Raw genomic sequence first — 6,618 nt, forward strand, 5'->3', positions numbered from 1 at the left:
GAGAACAGACGGAGGAGGAGGTGCCCACTCTTGACCCTTCCTCTTGTCTTCGTAATTGTCTGTGCAGTTTAACCAAAATAAAATGACATCAGCGCCTTGGCATTTTGGTGACACTGTACAAAAAAATTAACTTATCTCATGAAAGTGAGGTATGTAATTTATAAGCATTAACAGTGCAAAAATCTGACGGGAGTAACAAGTTTCATCGTTGGTATACTAGCTGTAAAACAGCATTAGAATGCCATATAGCTGAAAAATCTTTAATACATCCACAATCAACAGCTAACCCTGAAATAATCCAGTGACATTAAATGGCATTGCTTAAATTTATGGGTGGCATTAGACTGAGAGCGGCATTAGTTAAATGTGGCATCACTTTAGTAGTAGCATTGCTTGACTTGACTGCTGGCGTTATACTAACAGCAAAAAAGTGGCAATAAGAGCATGGGAGGCACTAGTATGATGTACCTCCACGGACGCAGAGTGGTGAGGGAGGTATGGTTGCCCAGAGCAACAAATATCCAGGCAGCATATGTGGATTATGGTCCCATTTTTGTTCTCTTTAGCCACCTTTTTCCTATGCGAGGACAACAAACCGATCGACCTGGTCATTCTCTATTGCGTTGTCATGCCTTTCTACCCTTCTTCAACCAAGAGACACAAGACTCGTTCCTTAGCTACTGATTTTCCCCTTTTTAACCTAGATGCGGGTTCGATACCTACTCTCTTGGACAATACAGTCTCCCTTCCTTTCCTTATTCAACCCAGACATGTATTAGTCTGCATGAAGTACGGTTTCCTTTAATAGTGCAAATTATGGTTTTCGTCTGCGTGGCCAGCAGAGTAGAGGATAGCAAATTGGGAAGATGATGGTGTGGAAAAAGATCCACATGCAACGACGTAGCTGATGGGGCAATAGAACAAGGTTATGGCTCGAAAAGAGGTAGCATACCTGAGGGTCGGCGGGAAGTGCCTTCGCTCGTGGTTGTCGTCCTCCGCACACACTACGGCAGCGAGCTTGGGGACGGAGGCCATCCCGCGCAGGCGCTAGGTATGAGAGGACGGCCTTGTCGTCAGTGTGTGACCTCGCTCGCCGACGACGAGTGCGTCAACACTGCACGTCCTTTTCTTCCCCAGCGGATCTGTGACCACCGGTGAGGAGGGAGAGAGGTGTCGTCTTTTTTAGATCTGGAGAGAGGGTGGTAGTGTGAGAAGAAAGTGGGCAGCCCTTAGCAAGAAAGCGCTGAAGCTCCAGCCTATATGTATCTTTTTTATACTACTAGTACTGGAGGTGGGGTAGTGGTAGAGTAGTTTATATTTTCTCTACGTACAGTACCAGTTAGTCGTGCTTCAAAACTGATCGGCACGCCACTAAAAAAATAAAGGTCGATAACTAATGCGGCACCTCGGTCCAATGCGGCCAGATCACATTTTGCACGAGAAATTACACACCATGTTTCGTTGACATGTGGTCCCGTTCCAACATATCAGTGAGACGAGGCGAGTAGTAGGAGTATTTCTGAACGGACGTGTAGGCCGGGGCGCCTCTTCGTGAACTGTGGAAAACTCGCAACCGTCCACCGACTCTTCGCCTTTCCCTCTCGATTTGGAACTGCTATCGCACGCTCTTCCTCTCCCTCCTCCATTTTCCTTCAGCCCTTCACCCTTTCTTCTGCCATTGTTCGATCGTCTTCTCCATGGAGGGAACAGGCCGGAAACGACCTCGTTATTCTTGCCCCGATTTGAAAGATGACGTGGTGGAGGAACTCATTGATCGGTGCGACATCATCACCTCGGCTAGCATGGCAGGTTCGTTCCAGCCCATTCTCGACTCAACTAATAACATCATTGCAAGGAACCCAAGGGTCAAGGAGCGGTTTGATCTCCCCTATCTTCTTCGCTGTGACCCTGATGACTGGCGCCGTCACGAAGGAGGACTCGCCCTGTGCAAGTCGATGCCGCTTGATAATGATACGTGTGATGTTAAGATGCCATCGCTTGAGGGAAAGGCTTGGGCAGGCGCAAATGGAGATTGGGTTGTTTACATTGGGTCCAACTGCGAGTGGGAACTTGTGAATGTGTACACTCGTCACCGGGTTCCACTTCCAAAAATCTCAACACACTGCCCAGAGGTTGAGCACACCGGTAATGTACGCACGTTCAAATATGATCATGGTGATTGTCGTCTATGGAAGATAGCAATTTGTCGAGTTCCCAACCGCTCTTGGAATTACAAAAACTATGATGTTGGTGCTATCTTCGACAAGCTTGTTGTCGTCCTTGATGGTTTCACTCGATGGATATTGCTCAAAAATCAGTTTCTGTACACGGATGAGTACTGTGATGCAATTGAATACGAGGGCCTTGTGTTTGCTGCCACCACTCGTGGCACTGTTTTTGCATGGCATCCTCATTGTTTCGGTACGTTTTTCTTCCACCGTAATTATAATTGTTTCATCCACATGCATGCGGGTTAGCAAGTTTCCCTTTACTAATTAACCTTCTTCTTGTGTTTCCAAGGTCCTGTGAACATCCCACCACCTATGCTTGAAGATTTTTATAACCAAGGGGGATATGACGATGGTGATGATCACGAGCATGAGGACGAGCAGCGCCGATATACTCTGTGGCGCCTGGCAACTAATTCCGATGGATCACCTCTTCTTGTGTGTATACAACCCACTGATGATGTTACTGCTAAGGAAGCAGGTGTAGTCTCCCATGGTCGCACTCTCCGGACCTATTCCAACACCCGTTGCATGGTATTCAGGATGGATACTAGGGTGCTAGCACCAACTCCTTCTCCCTAGCACAGAATTGATAGTCTTGGAGAAAACTCGCTCTTCCTTGGACAAAACTATCCGATGATGGTGAAAGGTGATCCAACTGCTGTTGACACATTTATGAGAAGCAACTGTGTCTATACCTCGGACATTTGGGTGGTTCCCTACCCTGGTACTGATATAGTAGGCCGCTTCATCCTGGATGATCAGTCCTGCGTTGGTCTCCAGATCGACAACGGATGGCCCGTCCCAGAGAATCACTTGTGGTTCAAAGCAAGCGTTTCCAACGTAGCGGAATGGTTGAGTTGAAGTTCATTTCATGGCTTGTTATTTGTTGTGTGGTGAAAACTTTAGTATTTATAATGTATCCTCGTTGTCGATGTGGGTTGATGACCTGTTGTACTATGTAATAAAATGATATGCCTGTGATAAACTTACTAAATTTATGAATGGCTTTCGAGTCACTTCTCTGAGTGAGTGGTGCGACGAGGCAAAAAATATTTTCCAAATACATAATTGTACGTGCATTGCAACAGGTTATCAGATGAGGCCAATCAACAATAGTAGTACACTATTTGTACTAGCTTCACATGCTTCACGCGTCAGGCGGGTGTTTTTACTGTAGCCATATGTTAATGGGTTCGTTGTACGTAACCAGCACCTCGAATCCTCGATATACTAGTAGTATAGTATATAGTAGGAGTAAGTAGTAGGAGTAGTAGGGTGGCATGGGCCAGAACAAGCATTCACGTCTAGGAGTATGACACACGCCGCCACCACAACATCCATCTGACACCATATTATTTCTTGGAGTCCGTGCGAGAGCAATCTCTTCAACCTCGTCGTTTCTCTAACTTCAGCCATCGCGCGGCGGGCGAGGTGGGGGTTTGCCGATAGTCGGTTTCCTTAACTGCGGTCCCACTTGTAAGGCCAACTCCAACGCACGACCCCAAACGGACCTCCGTTTTGCACGAACTCCAACGATAATTTTGACTACTCCTGTAGTAAGTTGGATTAGTGCCTTCTCGATGCATTCATTGTTGATCTGCGGAGGCTCGATCTTGTGTGCTTCTTTCTTCTTCGAGTGTAAAGAAGTAGACGTTGCTTCCTTGCATCTAGTCTCATGTCTAGCCCCTATTCTATACTAGCTAAAAGTGATAGAACATCTACTAAATTGCGCTCTATCAATATATGGATGTACTCTTCTTCCCAATACAAAAACTTGCATCCATTCTACTCCCTCCGTTGCACAATACTACATGCCTTCTATTTGTCAAAAATATATATGTATCTAGACATGTCTTAGTATATGGGTACATCCATTTTTGGACAAATGGAAGTCAAGTATTTTGGAACGGAGGGAGTACACAATAAATTTTTTAAGTTATCACAACTAGTCTAATCCGAGAGCAGAACCGAAGATTTGGTCGGGTTCTTCCTCCTTTTGCCGACACGTGGGACATCCAGCATCCAGGTCGTGTCATGAAAGAAAATAGAGTGGTAGTTGAAGCCACGAGATGTGCATCTTGGGTTAAACTGTAAATAGAATCTTACTACTCTTGAGTATCTCCAAAAGCGGCCACCGAAGATCTTTATTGGATTTGTTTTTCATCACCAGCACGTCGAGGTGAAAGATGTGCAGGTTCAGTGGGTCCTCTTGTGTTTTCACTGACATGTGGGGCCGCATGTGAGCAAACAGACGATGGGCTCCGTGCGTCCGCTGGCTGGCTGAGAAGAGAGATAGAGGAGGGCTGAGCACGGACTGCAGGAAATTTGTTCTACGTACCTCGATATAGGCTCGATATAGTGGGGTGGCATGGGCCATAACTAGCATTCATGTCTAGCAGTACGGCACACGCCACCCACACGAGTCCCGTCCGACACCAATTTTCTTGGAGTCCGTGCTACAACCATCTCTTCTCCCTCATGTCCTCTTTTCTCAGCCATCATGCGGTGGGCGGGGTGGGGGTTTGCCGACAGTCGGTTTGCTCAACTGCGGTCCCACTTGTAAGTGAAAATGCAACACCGCACGCATTCCCGCTTGAGCGGCGTGCCGGACCAACCGTGTGGGGGTGCGACGCAAAAACAGCAGGCTTTTCCTTTTAAACTCGTAACTTGTAAAATTTGGTTCTACTCCATGGCGCGACCGATAGATAGAAAATAACGATTTTGCCTAGAGTAATGAGAAGTTTGCTTCTGGCGCCGTTCATGCATGGAGTACGTACGAAAATTATGAAGTTGATGCAAAAGGTAAGATAATTACTATAGTATCATATACTACTACATGGATTTGACGGAAGGATAAAAATACATACGGATCCATCAATGTTCAACGACATCCTCACTCCCTAGTGCGTCGGGTCACCAACCGACATGTGAGGAGCAGCGGCATTGGCGGCGAGCTCAACGTGCTTGTGAACAGTGCCATCCAAGGTTGCCCTACGCTCCAAGAAGGCCAACGTCCTATCGTCCCCCTCTTGCATGTACTAGTCCTTGTGGACGATTTGTGCATAGACGTGGGTGATTATGTCGATGGTGTCTTGCTGCGCCAGGCGCTGCGCGGCGAGCGCGACCTCGAGGTGGACATTCTCCGGCGCGACGGCGGGCAGTCGCACGGCCACCAGTGCGTCGAAGAGGTTGTTACCATAGTGGCCGTTGAGGGTGGCGGGCATCACAGAGCCTGGGCGCGTCGGCTGGAGGCTTACGTCAAAGTCGTCCGCAAGCTTCTTGACGACGGTGAACTTGTCGAGGAAACCGACGAGGACCTCGTCGAACAAGGATGCGAAGTTGTCTTCCAAGCGGCCCCTCGCCCTAGCGGCCTCAAGCAATACTACCTCCCGGGCCGCAGGCCGGCGTCATGGACCATCTGGCACAGTCGGCTGATGCTCGCGCTCATCGCGTCCATGGGTCTAGCGTAGCTTCTAGTCAACTCATCTCGCGATTCGAGTGATCACTCAGCCCTTGGTTAGCGTGCGTAGGTGCATAGGATTTCGTACTACTCCTTGGCCCTCTACTGCACCTGCCTTTGGCTGTATGATAGGTGGGCCAGCCACCGCCTGGGGCCACATGTCATTCACCTCCTGACCCGTCTCTGACACGCACCCTGTGTAACACCCCGGATGTAACTTTCCCTATTTGTACTCCAACTCTTGCCGTTTCCGGCGTTAAGTTATATTTATTTCCGCGGGTTCGGGTCTTTGTCTCCGTGTGTTGTTGTCTTTGTCATGCATCTCATATCATGTCATCTTGGGCATTGCATTTGCATACATGTTCGTCTCATGCATTCGAGCATTTTCCCCGTTGTCCGTTTTGCATTCCGGCGCTCCGTTCTCCTCCGGTGGTCATTTCTAGCTTTCTTTCATGTGTGGGGATTAAATATTTCCGGATTGGGCCGAGTCTTGCCAAGCGGCCTTGGTTTACTACCGGTAGACCGCCTGTCAAGTTTCGTATCATTTGGACTTCGTTTGATACTCCAACGGTTAACCGAGGGACCGAAAAGGCCTCGTGTGTGTTGCAGCCCAACACCCCTCCAATTTGGCCCAAAACCCATCAAACTCTGCTCCATGTTCTAGAGCGTTCGATCATGATCGCGTGGCCGAAAACCGCACCTCTTTTGGACTCCCCTAGCTCCACTTATGCCTCTAAATACACCCCCTCCGTTTTCGGATCTCCCCTCTCCCCGAAACCCTAAAAAAATCAGATCTCGCCGCCGCCGGACACGTCCGGACGGACCGGACATGTCCATTTTCTCCCGCCGCCGCCACTTGTCGCCGCCTGATTCGCTGCCCGGGTCCCCACTCCGCCGCCGCCGCCAGGGCCCGCGGAGCCCGCGTCC

The sequence above is a fragment of the Triticum dicoccoides genome, chromosome 7A (assembly GCF_002162155.2).
Source record: "Triticum dicoccoides isolate Atlit2015 ecotype Zavitan chromosome 7A, WEW_v2.0, whole genome shotgun sequence".
Classification (NCBI taxonomy): domain Eukaryota; kingdom Viridiplantae; phylum Streptophyta; class Magnoliopsida; order Poales; family Poaceae; genus Triticum; species Triticum dicoccoides.